At 48.3% G+C, this 19,191-nt stretch overlaps 1 protein-coding gene across 1 annotated transcript in view; it reads right to left on the bottom strand.

Annotated features, from left to right (window-relative positions):
• Positions 1 to 19,191, bottom strand: part of EPHB1 (EPH receptor B1) — a 414,960-nt gene that overhangs the window by 244,497 nt on the left and 151,272 nt on the right. The window lies entirely within an intron of this gene.

Below are 19,191 nucleotides of genomic sequence, written 5' to 3'. Positions count from 1 at the left end.
CTGCCTGAGGGACTTGGGGGCAGAGAGGCAAGGAGGACAAGGGGAAAAAACGGGAAATGTGCTGTGAGATAGGTGCCAGCGAAAAAGTAAATTCCTAAAATAGGAAATCGAAAACTCTTTATAGAAGAGGTAGAGTTTAGGCAGGTCTTGAAGGGTTAATGAGATTTAAAACATTTTAAACCGTTGGAGTTGAAGGGGTGAGGAGGGGGTAGTTGGGGGTGGACACAACATGCTGTGCATGAAATTTGGAAAACAGTAACAGCTGATACATACTGGAAGCTCTCTGAGGGCCAGTGGCATTCTCCGCACTTTATAAGCACTAATTCATTCAATCCTCACACCACCCCAGGAAGTAGATTACTATTAGGCCCATTTTACAGCTGAGGAAACCAAGGCACAGTGAGGTCAGGTAACTTGCCCAAGGTCGTACAGCTAGTAGGTGGTGGCACCAGGGTTCAAACCCAGGCAGTGTGGCCCCAGAGTCTAAGCTCTTAACCAAGCTGGGTTTGGGGCCCGTGGTGTGAGTGTGTGTGTGTGTGTGTGTGTGTGTGTGTGTGTGTATGTGTACATGTGTGCCCTTGAATGCTTGCCTGAGAACAAGCTCTTAACCCCACATGCAATAGGGAGCTACAAGAGTATTTGAGCATTGGAGTAACTGGCTCAGTCTGCGATTTGGGAAGATGAATCTGGAGACGGGATGAACTGGGGTTTGCTTAGAGGATAAAGGCTAAAGGCAGAAAGACGGGACATAACCTCCAGCCCAGATGAAGCCCTAAATCACTCCACAGCACTCTCTGAAGACTGTCTTCAGTTGAATCACCAGCTTCCTGCTAGCCTGTGGGTCACCCTCCTGCAGACACGCTCCTCCCGTTTTCCCAGGTCAGACAACACCTCTCAGCATCTCCCTAAAGGAATCAGGCACCCTCTCCAGGTCAGGCCTTGGAGCCTGGAGCTGCAGAGGTTTTCTTCAGGATTCGGTACTCTGGAAACATTTTTCCCCAGGCTCTTTAAAAAACCCTACCCTATACCACCCCTGCCAACCCTGGGCACTTTAATTCTGCCCACGTAATTTCTTTTTTTTAAGACGAGAATACAGAAAAGGAGAACTTCTGCTCACTCCCCTCCTGCTGCCAGAGCTACAGTGGGCTCGCCCGTGATGAAGAAGCCAGGGGCATCTTTTCTGGGCTGAGCCAGGAACTTGCTTTGGACCTTGTTGGTCTACCTTGTCCTTCACCATCAGGTTCCCGCCATCCCATCTCCTAGGAAAGGTGAGGGATCCAGTGAACACGGCCAGAGAAAACAGTCCCTTTACTGTGTGCCTGCCCTGAGAATGGGCTGCAGACTTGAGGCCACGGGGGGTGCCACGGCTTGGACTTCTGCAAGAGGACACATTTCTCATACTCAAGAAAGGACAGTAACTGTGCCAGCACCCCAGCTCGATTAGGCATCAGAGTTATCTATCATCGGAATCAGACTCCAATGTCTTATCGATGGAGGACCCACCCAGGCTTTGGAGGAAGCAAGAAGAGGAGCCAGATCAGATGCCCACTGAGCACAGAGACAGGGACGTAGCTGAGGCCCAACCTGGGGTGTGCAGGTGCATAAGGAACCCACCTTGGTCAGAGCTGCCCACACTCCCAGACTCGGGACCAAGCAGGACTGTCACAGGCAAGGCAGGAGGGCCGCTGGGCCTGCACCCATCCAAGAAAGGCCTCGCACGCACACTCAGTGAAATACACTCACAGAACTGAAATGAGAAGTCCATCTACAACTTCGAAGTATGTCCCGTTATCCAACCAGCCCTCCTCTAGGGTACGCACATAAGCACATTTTATAAATCCTGCAAGTCTCTTCTTTTAGCATAACACACAGTATTGTAATTTTTGTGTTAAAAGTATTTGTTGACTGTCAATATTGAAATTGTACTATAATTTTTGTAACCCTGTTTTGACATTACCTCTTAAAAAATATACACATCTTCTTACAGAAAGATCCCAATACCCAGGCACTCTCTATACAGCTAAGAAGCCCTGCACAGCAATGCTGGCTCATCACAACGATGCTCCAAAGGAGGAGGAAAGGGGCAGTGAGGATAGGCAGCCTCTCCTGGGGCAGGACTTCCCCCAGAGGAGCCCCAGGAGGCAGGTGTGGCCATGAACACTAGTCCACACAGGGGAAAGACAGTTCTCAGACACTGCTAGTTTCTGTTTCTGATCTGTAATTAAGACCTCTGTTTAAGCTGGTAACACTTTTGCAAAAAAAAGACAAAGAAAGACATTTCAGCCAGCTCTACTTGGGCTTTTTTTCTGTGAACTATTACAAGTGTTAATGGGATTCCTCATTAAAGTATAATTTAAGAAATACTACAATATGGGTTCCCTTCACCCTACTAGGTCTGGTGACTCAAAACCAGCCACTCTTCCCACTGCACTGAAACAAACTAATCAAAAGGGAAAATGAGTGGCTTTGGTCCATCCAGTGGTGGAAATGAGACAGAAATAGGAGATAACATGGGTTTGCTCTTCTAGGAACAAATATAGTATGTGACCTAATTCAAAGAGGCCAGGAGCCTCAGCTGTTCAGAGACAATCCAAGAGCAGGGCTGTTAGCCAGGATCTGCAGGACCTGTAGGGTATCACTTCGGGGTGGGAGGTGGGGTGGTATCTAGGGGGGCTGGATCCCTTGCATCAAGGAAGGAGAAGGACAAACAACTTCTGCAAAAGTTTTGCACCAGTGCTCACCAGCCAGGGCCTGGCAGACACAGCAGCAGCCCCCCACATTCCTGTTAGTGCCCCCGACACTCCAAATCAACAGTCACTTTAAGAAGAGTGTGCTGCTGTGCAAATGCAACCTTCAAGTGCCCAGCCAGCTCTCTCCCCACCCATACAAGCTGACTGTGGCCCCTGAGCCCCTCCTATGCGAAATTCCTGAGCAGACCCCAGGAAGACACACTGTCGTGCATTCACCCCACCTGCCAGTGCAGAGTCAGGGCAGTGATGCCACCGACGAGGAAAGTAAGCTGGTACTCAGGTCAGGGCCACGATGAACAGGAGGGGCCCCATTTGCAAGGAACAGGAATCCACTCCCCCTGCCCCCAATATATTTAATCTTCCCTCTTTTCTTCTAGTCTCTCCATATCTTTGCACTGTTTGCTCCTCGGATTCCCTGGGCCTCACACTTGATGAGTTAAGCCTCATTGCTGGGACTGAAGCACTATTAACCAGTTGAAAGCTTCCATTCTAGCCAGCATTGCCTACGAAACAGCTTTCCCCTCTGCCCTGCACACCACCTCATCTCTGAGTCACTTCTAACACCCAGGATGGAGGGCTGATTAGCATTTAAGATCATTTTCCCAGGGCATTAGAGCACTTTCTTTCTTTCAAGAGGTATAAGGGTGAGAAAGGGATAAAGCTTAAATTTCCAAGCAATAAATACTTCAAGACAGAGAAGGAAAATGGTTTAATTGCTTAAGTTCTTATTAGCCCCAGACAATATGGTAGGCGGGTGGGTGAGAGAAGAGCTCCGCAGTGTTGACGATGACAAACCTGTTTTGCGTGACAAACATGCGAGGCAGAGAGTCCGGGCTCACATCTGATAGCCGCTGCTTGCATTGGAACCCCACTGGCCGTCCCTGTGCCTTCTGCCTGCACAGTCATGTGGCCTAGGGGACCCCAGCCTCTTCATTCTTCAAATACTAGTCACTCAGGACACAACAGTTAACAAGCAGACCACTCCCTACACACACACACACACACACACACACATGCGCGCACACACACGCACACAGAGATATCCCTGCCCTCACGCAGCCCACGTGCTAGTGAGGAGAAACAGATAACACACATCATACATCAGTAAAGGGTACACTATGTTAGAGATGCTAAGTGCTATGGAGAAAAAGCAGTGTAGGGAAATGGGAGGCTGTTGAGTGTGGTTCACACTGGGAGTGCTATCAGGTAGGGTCTCTGAGAAGGTAATATCCAAGTAAAGTCTCAGAGGAGGTGAAGGAGATGCCCACACAGCTGTCTGATGCTAAAACAATTGGACATCATAGGCAAAATGATAATAAAATCAATCTCAACCTGAAACTCATACCTTGAACAAAAGTTAATTCAAAATGGATCATAGACCTAAATGTAAAACATAAAACTGTAAAACTCGTAGAAGATAGCAGAGGAGAAAACTTTTGTGCCAAGGTTAGACAAAGAATTACTGGACATGTCCTGGATCAAAGGAAAAAGTAATTGATTGAATAAACTGGGAAAAATGGATTAATTGGACTTCATAAAAATTAAAAATGTTTGCTTTGTGAAAGACATTGTTGAGAGAATAAAGAGATAAGTTATAGACTGGAAGGAAATATTTGCAAATCACATATTCAACAAAAGGACCTGTATCCAAAAATATATAAGGAACTCTCAAAACTCAGAAGAAAACAAGCAACTTAATTAAAACTTGGGCAAAAATCTCGAACAGATACTACACAAAGAGGATAACAGATGGCAAATAAGCCATAAAAGACATTCAATATCATTATTCACTAGATAAATGCAAATTCATACCACTGTAAGATACCACGACGTGCCTAATGGAATGGCTGAAATAAAAAATACTGACAACACTAAGTGCTAACAAGGATGGGAACAACCGAAACTCTCACACTGACGCCGATGGTAATGTAAGGTGGTACGGACACTCCAAACACCAGTCTGGCAGTTAAACATACAATTTCCATATGACACAGGAAGCCCTCTCCTGGATATTTGCCCTAGAGAAATGAAAATTTATGTCTACACAAAAACTTACACATGAATGTTTACAGCAACTCCATTTATAATCACCAAAAATTGGAAATAATCCAAATGCTCTCTAATGAGTGAATGGATAAACAAATTATGGTACATCCATACAATGGAATACTACTCAGAAATAAAAGGAACAAACTACTGGTACATGTAAAAACTTAGGTGAATCTCACAGGCATTATGCTGAGTGAAAGAGGCCAGTCTCAAAAGGTTGACATATTGTATCATTCCATTTAAAAGACAGTACAATAGTGATGAAAAACAAATCACTGGCTATGAGGGGGTTGGTGAGAGGATGGGGGACTACAAAGGGACAGCAGAAGGGAGTGCTTCTATATCCTGATGGCGACAGTGGTTACACACATTTATGCATGTGTTACAATTCATAAAACTGTCCACCAAAAGAAGTCAAATTTTCTGTATAATGTTTTTTTTAAAAAAATTAAAGTCATAAAAATTTAAAACTTAACTTAAAAAAAGAATTCAGTCTTGCGAGGACAAACTGCATCAACCCATTTATGACTAGATGGGTAGCTTCCAGTGGATTTTCCCAACAGATTCAGGTGGGTCATTCTTCTCATGTGTAGCCATCACCTTAAACAGCCGTCAATGGAAGAGAATGAACTAAATATAATCCTTTTGTCTTAGTCTGTTTTCTGTTTCTCTAACTGAATACCTGAGACTAGGTAATTTATAAAGAAAAGGAAATTTATTTCTTACAGTTCTGGAGGCTGGGAAGTCCAAGGTTGAGTGGCCACATCTAGTGAGGGCCTCTTGCTGGTGGGAATGCTGCGAAGTCCGGAGGTGGTGCAGGGCCTCGCCTGGTGAGGAGACTCACGAGACACAGCCAACGGCTTTCATCACAGACCCACTCTCATGATAACTAACCCACTCCCTTGATAACCCATTAATCCATTAATCCACAAGTGGATTAATCCATTCATGAGTGCAGAGTCCTCATGACCCAATTGCTTCTCAAAGGTCCCACCTCTCAACATTGCTGCACTGGAGACCAAGTTTCCAGCACCATGAACTTTTAGGGGACACATTCGAATCATAGTACCTTTCTTCCCAGGTTCTACTTCCTTTCCCTTTCTTCCTTTCTGACTAGTTAGTACCAATGCATATCATGATGGGGCTTCCACTGCTCTCATTTTCATTTGTCTACACTCACACAAAATCAGAAAATTACCTAATTTTTTCAATGCACATGGCACTTACTTCAAAATCTTTATATATCTGGGCCTTCAGTCTGTTCATTTTATGCCTGGAGAAAATGCATCTCTAGAGAGGTCTTGTCACCAGGTGCTCCTCCCTCCTCCTGATGGCTCTCCAAAGTTGGTCCTTCCAGGCACCCTCGGGCCTTCAGAGTGAGCCTGGCTGAATGAAACACAAGGCAGCTCCAGTCTGAGCCATGGCAGAGCTGCCATAAAGGTGCCCCCAGCCCTCGGTGCTGTGGTGTCTGGAACCTTCTGTGAACATGACGTGGATTTGCAGAGCTCAGGATCAGGGCCTGTCCCAACACTGACTGCTGTACCCCCAGCCACACACCAGACAGCCAGCACTTAGGCACCATATGTCAGGGCTGCTCTGGGAGAACAGCACGATGGGTGTAGATGGGAAAAGAAATCGTCCAGTGAACCAAGAATAGGATAGGGTGGGTAAAAAGGCCCCCCCAAAAGTCTTGACTTGTTGGGGGTTATTTCCCAAGCTGGGACCTCTTGGTGACTCAGCTGCTCCTGCACCAGCAAGCTCCCCTGCCTGGGAAGAGAAGCCATTGATTGCCCACTCTCTATCAGCCAGAACAAAGATTATCAATGAAAGGATATACTTAAATGTCCCCGAAATAGGGAGTATTATTTACTAGGCTATTGAGGGAGTGAAAAAGACAAGAAGAGCCAGGGTAGGAGGAGGCCGGCAGTGGGAGTTCCCGAGAAACTCTCTGTCATTTCTTGTTTCCTCCCCTTTTATGATGGGAGGTTAAGACAAAGCCCCTCTTTACCATTCTGCAGAAGAAGCTTTGTTGCTTATTTTGTCAAAATATCCCTCCCAAGCCCCCTCAGGGACCCCATCCTCGTCCCTTTCCTTACCGGCTCTTAAGAGCCTGCTGATTTGCACGGGGGCTGGCCTCTCTGTGTGTCCCTCTTCCAGGCTCACTCGCATTCTCTTGCTCTAATTAGCAACTGCTTTTTTTTTCTTTTATTTTTGTATGCATGTTCAAAGACAGAGGAGGAGGAGAGTGAAAGGGAGAAAGCAAAGGTCTGTGTGAAAGGAGAGAGCAGATGGCCTCTCCCTCGCCCCTCTGTGTACCCAGGCGCAGTGTTGGCAAACAGCACACAACGTCTGTCTGCAGAGCCCTTTGTGGCCCAGAAGGAAGGGCCAGCAAGCAGCTACAGGCGGCTGTGGGGAAAGGGCTGAAGAGGCCTGGCCACTGGGGAAGCAAGGTATGGAGGCGATGGGAGAGTCAAGGCCATCCACCCCTGGGATGTCCGGCAGCAAGCATCTCTGCCTCCTCCTCCTCCCAGATCAGGAAAAAGTTGGTGTACGGATGTCCAGGCCAACGTGTGTCTTGTGCACTGATGCTATAAACTCTCCGAGCAGCAAGCCGTAGCCCCCAGGGCTGCAGAAAGTCCTCAGCATGGGGGTGGGGGTGGGAGGGCTGCTGCACGCTTAGACACTGTTAACGCATGTTTAGGCTCCACAGGTGGGCAACAGGGGCAGTCAGGCAGCCTTGATGGGGGTCAGAGAAAAAAGGAGTGGAAAGATCAATCCGCAAAGATAAAACGCTCTCCCAAGTAACTGTTTTTATTAGAGGGAATTCTTAGGTAAGTGGGTAGGGAAGGTGGGCAAAGTTATCCACAGAGGAGAGGGCGCTGTCAACCCGCAAGGCTGACTCAGTCACCCTGAGTGAGTATATTGAATTCAACAGCGAACAGCTTTGGCTACTGGTTATTAACTAGCAGCTGGAATGAAAAATTTAAGAGATACTAAAAGAAAAGGGAGCTGGAAAGAATTATCATAAGCCAAGAGTAATCAGGAATGGGTTTGAAGAAGCTGAAGGAAGCAAGGAATGCTCCAGAAAAACAGAGAAATGAGAATGGAGAAGCAGGGCATTCTACAAAAACTCTTCAAAAGAAAAAAATCTATTGTGATTTTTAATTAATGATCTTATTATCAAAAGGTATGATTATATATTAATAATATTGATGACAAAATCACTCATGTAATATATGCAATTGATTTCAATAATAAACATTGATTTCTTGTATTTTACTATACGAAAGAGTTCAGTTGTTAAGTTGCAATTCACATCTAGACAGTTTCCTAGAGAAAAATAAAAACAATGAATGGAAATAGCCATTCATTCATTAAAATTCTATGAATGAAATGTATTTCTCTTTTCTCTTTTTTTGCACCAAGTCCAGAGAGAAGAAAAACAAGAGAATAGAATAAATGGAGGAAAGGAAAAGAAAACAGGGGAGACAAATTTGGCCAAAGGCGCAGAGGGGAAAGACAAACAGAGGCAGTGAGAAAAGCAAAGCCCCGAGTCACAAGGGCCTCCATATTCACATCAACGTGGCATGTGTGTGACAGACCCAGAAACCAAATGGAAGCCCTGAAATCACCTAATTCCCAGAACAGGCAAATCTTTGCCAAGTCCATGATTTGGCAGAGTTCTTGCATATTGCACACAATTTCAGTGAGAAGCTCTATCCATCTTGTGCAAAGAGCAGATTGTCACTTTCCACTTGAAATGTACACGTTGCACTGACCTTATGTCCTCTGTCAAACTGAGACATTACCACCAACTTTTAGTGAAAGTGTTTCATAGCGTATGGGCTTGCGACCACTCTGTTGTTTTTGTTCTGTATGTTTGTGCACAACGTGTCACTGTATTGGACAACAGACAGACAAGGCCTCTGCCATCCCTGGTTACTGACTCCATCTGGTTCTGCCATCATCACCGCCAAAAGTGCTTGTCTTGGGTCCGACTGCTGCCTGGTTTCGTTGAGCTCCCTCTACTCAATGCTGCTGGGATATTTTCTTACACGCATCCTAATGCAAAACCTTTCTTCTTCCTCAGCATGCACCCTCCTTCCCCAAATTTTGTTTTCAGTGTGTTTTGTTTTGTTTCCATTTAACAGATGGCACAGAGCAGGCAGTAGGGATGCAGAGGAGCACCAGGAGTGGCCACTGCCCATGAGAAGCCGTAGATGACAGGAGTGGGAATGTGAGCTGGGCATGGTGCTGCAGGTGGCAGGCGCAGTGACGGTGCCTTCAGTTCACTCTCGCCAGTGAATGTGGTCACTCATGAACCTCCAGGTTCATTCCTCACCAGTGCGATGTGAACATCATCCATGAAGTCCCCCAAGGAAGATCTAACTCTGATGACTTTTCTTTGGGCACTTCAGGGACACTGAAGCCAGCTCTCATCACAAATCACACATCTCCCCCTACATGAATCTTGGCTCTTCTGCAGCTTGGGAGGAGTAGAGAATAGTGGTTACCAGCCTCGGGGTCCTATCTTGTATGACCTTGGGAAGGTAACTTAGTCGTGCTTCAGTATCTTCAACTAAAAAATGAGGATGACAGTCACATATACCTCATAGGGCTATTGTGAGATTTTAAGAAATAATGCAGAAAAAAAATTGGCAGAGCATGTGGCACACAGTAAGCGCTCTATAAATGACAGCTACACTGTATTAGCATTTCAACAGGAGAGGGAAGCCAATACAGAAAATTTTGCTCTGTACTCAAGTTATAACCATCACCAGAATCCGAAAATCAAATGTGGGACTCTACTGAGGAGTGTATAAGCTGCTTTCTTAGCCCAGGTAAACAGCAAGTCAGCATTCTTTTCAAACATCAGCCATTTGCACATTATCTTTGTTGCTTTTTGCCCTGTCTACATGGCAGGGTTTTAATTCATAATTTTAATTTATTATTTTTCTTCAAATTGATCACTTTTAAATCCGAACATATTTACCTTAAAATAAAAGTACTAAGTGAAGAAGGAAGGAAGGAAGAAGGGAAGGCAGGAGCCCCACAACAGGGCAGGGGCAGGAGGGGAGGGGTGGGAAAATCGAGGTGTGTTTCCCACCAAAACAGGCAGGCACCTGTGAACGGGGTGGTCCTCCAGCATCACGCACCTGCACTTGTCCCATCTGCAGACATTGCACCTACCACAGTCTGGGAAAAGCCAACACAGGTGGGAAGCACATGTCAAAGTGTCCTGATGCTAGAGCTGGGCAAAGGGCAAAGAGCACATACAGGGTGTGATGCAGGGCAGGAGGGAATGGGCCCCAGGAGAGTGAAGGCAGACCAGGCCAGGAGGGAGCTAATGCCAACTGTGTGCAGCACACAAGCGCACCCGACTTAACGCTGAGTTCTATTGGGAAGCTTCAGTCTCAGCTCCTGAACAGAGCAATTTATGGAACTTTGTAAAGTTCAACACCTCTCCTAGCAAGACAAATGTAAATTGAAACTACAGAGGGATGCCATTTTTCACCTATCAGATCGGCAAAGATAAAAATGACTGATATTTTATTATCTTGGTATGGGGAACAGGAACTGTCATACACTGCTAGTGGGAGCAAAAATTGGTAGAAAATACCTTTTTGGGAGCACAATTTGGGAACATCTATCAAAATTAAAAATTTATATACTCTGATTCAGCAATTTTACTTCTGAGAATTTGTTACAGCCTTATCTCTTAGAAAAGTGCTTGTCACATAGAAAGTCTTCAATAAATATTCATTGAATAAATTAATTAATGAATTTGTCTCACAGGTATGCTCACTCATAAGTGCAAAGATGAATGCACAAGGATGTGTTGCAACGTTGTTCAGAAAAAGAAAAAGACAGGAAACAACCTAAATGTATATAAATGAAAGACCAATTAAATAAAGTATATCGCGCAGTGAAATATTGAAAAGATTGAGGCAGATCTACATGTCATACAAACAAACTACTGGTAACTTTCAGTGGTAAGTGAGAAGGTGTGAGGGAAACATCACGCAACACCCTCTGTAGCACGCCCCCGTGCGGGAGAGAAGATGTGCGAATGCACGATTCTCTCTGCAAGAGAACATTAGAAGCTGTAAGAGTGAGAGACCCTAGTGAGAACCAGAGTGGAGGAAAATTTATTTTTCACACACATTACCTGTTCAAAACATTTTTAATAACAACAAAAGGGAAAATTGGCGGGGTGGAGATTTGCAGAAAAGTTCTACTCCGAGGAAGAATGGCTCAGAGATGAACCAGGCTGGCTCGGGAAGCAGGAGTGTTCCAACCCTGGAGGTGTCTACAAACAGGCTGGGGACCACCGTGGGAAAGCAAATTAAGTGTCATGGGGTGCATTGGACTCGCTGTCCTTAGGGGCTTTATCTGGCTGGATGGAGCCGTCTCCATTGGTTTTTCAAGGGCAACAGAGTCACTGTGGCCCCTGCAACCTCTGGACACTGCAAGCACTTTCTAAGAGCTAAGAACGTAGCAAATTCTTAGAAGTAAAATTGCTGAATCTGAGTATATAAGAATAAAGAGCCCAGCACCATTAGGTGCCCAATAAGTGCCTGAAGAAAGAAATAGCATGGGATCCTCCACCCACATGACCTCAGAGTAAAATCCAACTTGAGTGATGAATGGGAAGGCCAGAACTGCAAGAAGATGATCAGAGCAGGCCCCCAAGGGCATTTCCTAAGACCAAGTGATTTCAGTCCTGACTAGGAACGCATGCTACTGCAGGGACCCTCGGTGGGCTACTCCAGACAGAGGCCAAGGACAAGCCAGAAACAAAAAGCCCGTTTCCCTGTCCTTCTAATGATGTAGGTCCTGCACTCAATGAAAAGCCTCGTTAAGCCCTCGCTGGCCTGAATTTCTGTCCTGGGATTCTAAGAGGCTCTCTACAGTGCCTTTTTCTTCTCACCAACCTCTCCTGGGGTCTGCTACAGCTGAGCCGACTTCCTCCTGACTTCCCTGGCCATGCACACAGAGGAGGATGAGTCCAACATGTCTGCAGCTTCACAGACGCATCCTGCGGCAGGCTAGGTAGGTACACAGGAAGGTGAGATGTTCTCTGCCATGTGGACTGCTTCCAGGACCCAAAGCGGATGCAGCCATACACTTCTGTACTAAACCACATCTCCCCGGGATTTGCCTGCTCTGCATCATTAACTGGCCCTTGAAACAAAAGTGGGGCTCAACTGCCTTACCAGGTAACTGGTACTCAAGCTCGGCTCAGTCTGCAAGGAGAGTGTAGACAGGACACCTAAAGGCAGAGACCTCTCTCCTAGGGAAAGGCAAGTCTGTATCTCTCTCAAAGTCTCTGTCAAAGCCCTGTTGGCAAAATAAAACTTCCTCCTGGGTGGTTTGCGAGCATTTGAGGTGTGTTCCTTTTCCATTTGCAACAGCCCCAGAGTGACTCTCCCCAGCCTTCACCCTATTGCACCAAGGGAGACCTGAGACTCAGGTCTTAGGACACTGTCAACACAGCTTGTCAATGGCCAAGAGCAGTGAAAACAGACCACAGACTACCGGAGCTCCCTAGGGCCCAGAACCAAAAGACCCCAGTACAGGCAGGCTTGGATTCAGTATAATTTTTCATCTCCCTGCTTCAAACTAAAATGCGGTGATTTTGCCCCATGCAAGGGAGTTTGTGCAGATGTCTGCACTCAACTTCTGCAGAAAGGGACTGTCCAGCTCTAGAGAGAGAGGGGACAGAAAGCAGAGGATAAGTCTGACTACAGCCCTGACGCAGCTAGGATTCAGCCCTCGTGGGCCCACATAGGAGTCGTTGATGCGGATTAGAGAGCCACAGCCAGGCCTCCAGCCCAAGCTCCACCTCCTTCCCTCTGCCCTTCTGTGTGAGCATAAAAAGCCTCAGACCCTGTTCTTCCCCAGGGAACTTGGGATCGCCCTCCGAGATGCTGTGCGCTATCTGGATGGCTCACAAGCAGCTTAACATGTCAGCGCTCTCTGGAGAGACGGCACTGCTCCTAGAGAGGTTAAAAAGAAGATGGTGACAGTTGACATGGAGTCCTGTGTTGATATGCAGGACAGAAATGTGCGACCACAGAGCAAAGCTCTGCCGAGCCACCAGGACTCAGAAAAAGAAAAAAACAAGGAACAATAGAAACACAAGAGAGAGCCCTTGTGAGAGACAGCTGAGAGAAGTCTGATATTCCTGAAAACACGTGTTTATGCTTTTAAGGATGGTTATTTTCAACAAGATCCAGTTTCAGAAGCAGAGGCAGACAGTAGCCTTGCCAGACCTGAGTTCTAATCCCAGTGCTGACATTAACGAGCCATGGCTCTCTGGACTGGTGCCCAGGAATGCTCCCTGGCTGCCCCCTTGCTATGGACAAATGATGTGCTCAGCATAGATGGTGTCGGCCCCCCAACAGCACTCACTTGGGCAGTTTCAGACCCCATCAGTCTTCATGGGCAGGTGATGGTGAAAAAAATGGCGGCATCAGGGCTTCCACTGGACAGCTGGCGCAGTGATGTTTCCACTACCCGTATCACATCAGTAAAATCCATACGGTGCCTCTGCCATCATCTTTGATAATAAATATTTATTAAGTTAGGGATGACCAAGCTCCAGACCAAGTGGACTTCCACCGAGGATAGCTGTCATGCATGTGGGCAGGCTAGCTCTCTAACACCAGCCTGGGAGAGTCATGATTACTTGGTCAACACCAGTGGAATTTGGGTGCTTCTACCCCTGTGTTTCAAAGGCAAAGGGGCAACACAGAGCACAAGTGGGTTTGGAGCCCAGAGCTCCCCCGTGCCATCCTCTGGCACCTCTGGAGCCCCACATGCTGGAGTCCCTGCTGCAGAGGGGCATCTTTCCAGCTCTGTTTGCTGTTGCTCATGCCGGTGTCACAGCTCATTATATCCAGCAAATACATCTGATTCCCCTCTGGAGGACACTGGGCAGGACCACCACGGGGAGCAGAGGAGGCCAGAGAGGTTTCTAAATGAGGTGGCCTGTTGGGAAATCCTTTTATGAAGCTCATCTTACAGGGCTGCGGTGTTAATGACCCTGGCCTCCCTGGCCCTGAGCAGAGCTGGTCTCCCTGGGGCTTGAGGGGAGGCTTTCTGGGCCGTGGCTCTCCTCTCACTCACCAGCCAACTACTGACGGGCCAGAGGGAGCTGAGGGCTCCTCGGTGCCCCTGAGTATGGCTACCAGCACCGTGGCCTAATCGGGGGCTCAGAGCTGGGACCAGCAGCCCTAAAGGAGATGGAAGCAGGACCCAGAAACCTTTTTTATCCAAGAGGAGCTAAATTAGACACATTTCTCCATTTTTGAATCCTGCGAATTTTTCAATTCAACTCCCCCAGGCTTATAAAGTGGCTCATCTCAGCTGCTCAACTTGACAAAGGCACAGAAACTGTTGAAAGGTTCGAAATGTCCCTTGGGTTCCCAGGCATGAAGGAATTTACAGGTAGGTGGAAAATTACCAAGGAAAAAAGTCTCCCCTTGGAGAGGGCGGAGGAGTAACGAAGCAGCCAGGAAGGAGAGCAGACCTTCCGGGAAGGGCAGGCCAGTGTCTGGCACAAGGAGAGGCCTGGAAGGCTGCCCAAGGCAGTGCCAGTGCGATCACCAGCCCCGGCTCCCAGAGAGGCACCAAACAGGGCAACGGATACATCAAGAACTGCTCTGTTCTTCTGTAAAGTTGGGAAGGCCCTGCCTGCCAATGTCCAGAGTTGGAATGGTCGCAGCTGACCTAAGAGCCCCCTGGAAAAGCACCTCCACTACCGACCAGCCCTGATTTGCAGGCCTGAGCAGGGAGTGGGAGTCCTGAAGGTTTGACCACGCTCCTGTGGCCAGTGGTGGCACCCTTGGCATTCTGAGGACAGTACCAATTGACCTGGCTGGTGCTGGCCAGGTGCAGGGAAGGTTTCCCTTCTGTAACACTTGGACACTCTGTTCTCAGCTTTCCGCCCCTCTCCCCTGTTCAGAACCCTCTCAGCCCTCCTATCAGCTGATGTGCAACGTTGATACTCCGGGTTGCTCAGCGCTGCCCTGCATGACCTTCCCCCAGCCCCCAGCCTCTACTCAAGGCTCTGGACATCTCCCTCCCGTTGGCCTGTAGGCCCTGTGCTTGGCCCACCCAGCTGCCAGTCTGCTTCTGCAGTCCCCTCCCCCAGACTCTTTCTTCATCCTCTCAGGCACTCAGGTCCACATATCTACAAATCCCACAAGCCCAAGAAAACCTTCAGTGACCTACCTTGGGTCCCCTTTCTTCTGGCTCCAGCCACATAAATGGTCCTGATCTTCAGCTTATGCCTGGGGCTCTTGGCTTTCTAAAAATCCACATGCCTGGGCCACCCACCAGACCTAGCCATCACAGTCTCAGAAGGAGGCACCTGGGGATGTCACTTTATAAAGTCTTTCTAGGGGGGATCTCATGCCTGCCCCAAAGTCAAAAATTGCTGGTTCAGAAGACCCTGGCTCTCTCAGGCTTGTCTCCCTACTTGTACCTCCGATTCACAAAGACCACCCACCTAGACCACCTGCCTCAAGGCAAGCCACGTGAGCCACACCTCTCAAACATTTGTTAACTGGCCAGGTGACCTGTTGAGGGACAGTGGGTCACTCCTATGTGTTGTTTTCACTGCGTGATGGTCATGGAACTGGGCCTGGGCAGGTGCAGGGAGGTAATGAGTGAGTGCTCAGGACTCTCCCTGCTGTGTTCTTGGATGGGGCGAACCACATGTCACCTTCATTCTGAATCCTATACCCTTAATAAGGGATTCAGAGCTTAAGGGCAATGACACCTAACAATACATAGCATTACACAACTTAAAACTATTCTCATATCTATTATCCCACTTGATTTTCACACACCCTGAGAAGCAGTAAGCAGAAAGGATAGGATTGTCAATGGAAAGGGTCTTATCTAAAACTACCCAGCAAGTTCACTGCAGAGCCAAGACTAAAACCAGCTCATGTCTCTGGGTTAGGTCTCTTTCATCTGGGCATAGCCCCTGCACCCCGCTGTGAGTGACGGCCCCAGACAATGAAGGCCTGGGCACCATGGCTTGGTGTGTGCCCTCTGCAGTAGTGTGCTGAGGCCATCCTGGGGAAGGGCAGGGAGGGGCAAGAGAGGTCGGCAGAAAGGATTATGCATTATGCATAGCATTGCCGTTTTCTAAGTCCCCACCACAGCTGAAGAGATATGCTAATGAGGCAGATCCTTCTGGAAACTCCAAGGATTGTGTCCTGGGAGGAAAAGCTGAGCCTCAGGGAGCACTCAGGGGCAGAACATAATAATCACACTGCTCTAGCTAGGATCTGGCTGCCCAGCGGCCATGACAGCAGCTGGGACCCCTCTGTGGATGCTCACACAGGATACTGCAGCCCCTGAGTGTCTTACAGACAGACAAGTAGCCCATCCCTGCCAGCCTCCTCCCAAGGACTATCAGTTCCAGCCCCACCATCCTCACTGCAGTCCAAGCTCAGCTGATGCAGTATTTTAGGCTTCACAGCAGAGAGAAAGTTTGCCAAGTGCCAACTCGGCCTCCCTGGCACAGAGAGAGCTAGGCCTCCCTGGCACATGGGACCTACAAAGAGAATTGGCTTAACTATCAACCCCAGCAGGAAAGGGGTAAGGGGGTGGGGCTATGATTTCTCATGAATCTACCATTCCATGAGCACAAAACTTGAAGTTGGGATAGATGGGCCATTTTCCTAGTAACTAATAATTTTATAGAGATAAACACATGATAGGGTCAAAGTCAACAAGTCTGTGTGATTCTGCCTCATGGGTCCAGCCTGTGTGCGCAGAAAGGAAGAGTCAGAAAAAGCCTTAGGCTGTGAAGCCCTCTAGAAAATGTGTGAGCCGCTTGCTGCACATCCTACTGCTCAAGTTCTCCCCACAGCTCCCACTGCTCACCCTCCCATCCCTCTCTTCTCACCACCCTTCCTCCTTGCAGCAGGAACAGCTCTAGGCCAGGACCACTCTTCACCAGCTAGCCTGCCTAATTGGTCTCCAGGTGCTTCTGCACAACCAAGCAACTGGTCATCATGACTCTGACAGGAGAGGGATTAGCAGAAGCAAAGTGAAAGTCAAGAGAATACTGTCCCCTGCCCATAGTGAGAGCCTGTCCTCTTGGAAAAACAACGTGTAATTAGAAACAGAAAGGATATTCTTTCCACCACCCTGAAAAATCCTAGTTTCATATACCCAGAAAATAAAACGTATCAAATCGACACAACTGTGTGCATCACAGAACCGTCTGGGCTTCCCCCAGCCAGGCTTGGGGGACATCGTTTCTCAGGGCTGTTGGAGACGAGTAGTTGTTGTGGGTTCACTGCTTCTCACCCACAATTCCTTGGCATCCACCATTCTCCCTGCTCCTGGCCTCATGAGGATTGCCTGTACTAAACAGTCCCCCCAAAACGACTGTGAAGGGCCATCATGCCCACCAGGCAGCACAGCATGAGCACAGCACGAGCACCCAAAATGGGTGGAAAGTCTTCCCTTGAAAACACACCATGGGGGCCAGTCACAAGTTCCTCTACAAGCATTGCCAACCCTACCCTCCCACCGAGGGGTGCAGAGACCTCCAAAGTTCACCTTCTATGCCGGAGGGCTCCCTCACCTCCCCGGGGCAGCCCTCTCTGAGTTATGGGCCGGGAGATCTGGCTCAGCTAGCAGAGCCAAAGGCAAAGAATTCAGGATGTAGCTCAAAGTTCCCGAAACAGGGGGAAAGGGCCTTCTGTGCCCTCCCAGGGCACTGAGCTCAGCCAGGCTGCTGAGCCCAGGACCCATGCTACCCCCTGACTTGCCAATTTCCACTCTGAGAAGTGCCACCAAAATGTGAATGCCTGTGCCTCTGAAATGGCAAAGGGATGGTGCCGTGGGCTCCCCATCTCCTCCACCCTGCCCTGAGTTTGCAATAAGCAGGTTTGTAAAGTCAAGGCAGGTTCATGATGACTCAAGATTAGGAACGTCCACCAAACTCAGGAGGGGGTTGGGAGTGGGAAGGGAGAATGGAAAGAAACAGCTTGGATTTACATATTTGTCCCCACAGGCCCTCCCAGGATAGCCACAGGAGGTGACTGACTAGCAATATGGACAGCAGAACCTCTCCAAAGAGAAAAGTTCCAATTAGCCCCAAGAAATGAAAGCCTGTTCCCAGAGTCCCAATTAAATCAGAACCAATCAATGCTTGCTCTGGTTCCTGCCGTTCTGCTCAGGATATAATGAGAAAATGAGAGGGCCACAGCCAGCAAGTGTGGCCTGGCAGCCCTTTGAAGCCCGGAGAAATCATCCTACCCTAGTGCTGCTGCAAGCATGTCTGGCAGCTGCTGCACCTGCACCTTTAAGAACTCAGCCTGGTGCCTTGGTCCCCACTCAGACTCTGACAAACACCAAAGAGGGTGCCCTCCCACCCCCACCCAAAGGGACAAAGAGGAGCACTGTGGACCAGGCTGGGAGGATTTTAAAACTGTCTATGTTGATTTATCACTGGATCTGGCACTCTCGCCCCTCTGTTTCCACACCATCCATCACGGGTACCATAACCAAGAAATCCAATAAAGACACAAAGGCACAGCTCTCTGCTCTCAGCAGGCCTCAGAAAGGTTCTGCTAGTGCTCCAGCCCAGGCAATTAGCTGAGTCCAAAGGACTGCAGAGCCCATGGGCATTAGCAATCGTGTGCCTGGCACTTCACCTGCAGCTGTCTGGGAAGCAAGGTAGGTGGGGAAGTAAATAGGCATGGGCTGGGCTGGTGCACAGGCAGGGAGGGAGTGACATCAGTGAAGACAGCTGGCAGGAGGCTCACGATGGAGAAGAAGGACCTAATACAGCCCTCAAGCTCCAAAGGACTGAGGGAAACCCTAGCGATAAGTTAGGGTCAAGGTGGTCATTTCTGAGGTCCATACGGAAAGCCTTCCTCTAAAACGAATCAGAACCTTTGAAGGTCACAAGCAAAATTTAACGCAGGAAAGCAGTCTTCCCTTCCCCAAGCCTGCATTTCTCCCATGTTCAGCTTCCATGCACTTAGGCAAGACATAAGCTGCGGGGTCTCCAGACCCTTCTATTCACTCCCAGGGCAGACTGAGCCTTCAGCCAGTTCAGCACATTTACTGCCACATGTTAGACATGAGTTTCCTTGGGCTGAGGAGAGAGAATGAGAGGACACAGAAGCCTGACACCCCCAAACTCGGTGTTGTTCAGAAGCAAAAGTTAATACAATACATGATACAGTCCCACTCCCATTCCAATAGCTTCATCTCCTGCCAGGGCCTGGCATTGAGCCCCTGGAGAAAGAAAGCCAAGCCAGGGGGCTTTGAGTTAATGAGCTACATGGGTTCAGTACCAAGTTGAGTGCTGTGGGAGCTGGACTGAAATGAAGTAAAATATTTTCCAAAT

This window comes from Propithecus coquereli, unplaced genomic scaffold, assembly GCF_000956105.1.
Source record: "Propithecus coquereli isolate 6110/MARCELLA unplaced genomic scaffold, Pcoq_1.0 Scaffold12, whole genome shotgun sequence".
Classification (NCBI taxonomy): Eukaryota; Metazoa; Chordata; class Mammalia; order Primates; family Indriidae; genus Propithecus; species Propithecus coquereli.
Note: the sequence above shows the minus strand (reverse complement) of the source record. Positions and strands in the feature narration are given on the sequence as shown.